Raw genomic sequence first — 714 nt, 5'->3', positions numbered from 1 at the left:
GGTGGGGTCCACAGCCTGGAGGGGCGGGGTCCACAGCCAGGCGGGGCGGGGTCCAGATGTCCACACTGCGCGGCGGTGGGCACCCAGGACTCAGAGGCTCAGAACCTCCGGCTGCTGCAGCTTCTGGGAGCCAGAGTGTCAGCCAGGCGAATCCCGGACTGGGGCGCTGAGTTCTGGAACTGGATACCTCACGGGACGAAGCGGGATTGCCATGCCCTGGTGTGGGTCTTCAGGGTCTTCATTTCGGGAGCAGGCGGGGAGCCCTCAGCCGGGGCTTATTGTGACTCGCAGTCTTCTGACCTGAGGGATCGCAGGTGCTTCCTGGGGCCTTTTGCCAGCCGTTTGCTGGGAACGCGGGAATGTCGGGATGCAGTCGGATTTCATCACAGTGGGCAGCAATACGCAGTTGCCCAAGGCAGCCCCTAAGACTTCTGTGGATGTGTCAAGGGGCGGTGCTCGGCTTGTTTAGCTACAGTAGGATCAGCAGGGCCAGCAGGTTTGCATCACCATGATCGGTGGCTTTCATAGTGACCTTTTCCTTACTATTTTTTAAGGGAGGGGGGAGAGCTGAGGGGTGGATTGGGGGGAACCCAGCTACATCTCAAGAAGCATGGGAGGAGTTCCATTACTACCTGAAGCCCTGCTGAGCACTGGGAACCAGGCCTAGCTTGCCTGCCAGGAGTCGGATGGGAGATGGGGGCGCCAGATGAGGCG

This window comes from Cebus imitator, unplaced genomic scaffold, assembly GCF_001604975.1.
Source record: "Cebus imitator isolate Cc_AM_T3 unplaced genomic scaffold, Cebus_imitator-1.0 Scaffold32, whole genome shotgun sequence".
NCBI classification, from domain to species: domain Eukaryota; kingdom Metazoa; phylum Chordata; class Mammalia; order Primates; family Cebidae; genus Cebus; species Cebus imitator.
This window is presented reverse-complemented; position numbering follows the sequence as displayed.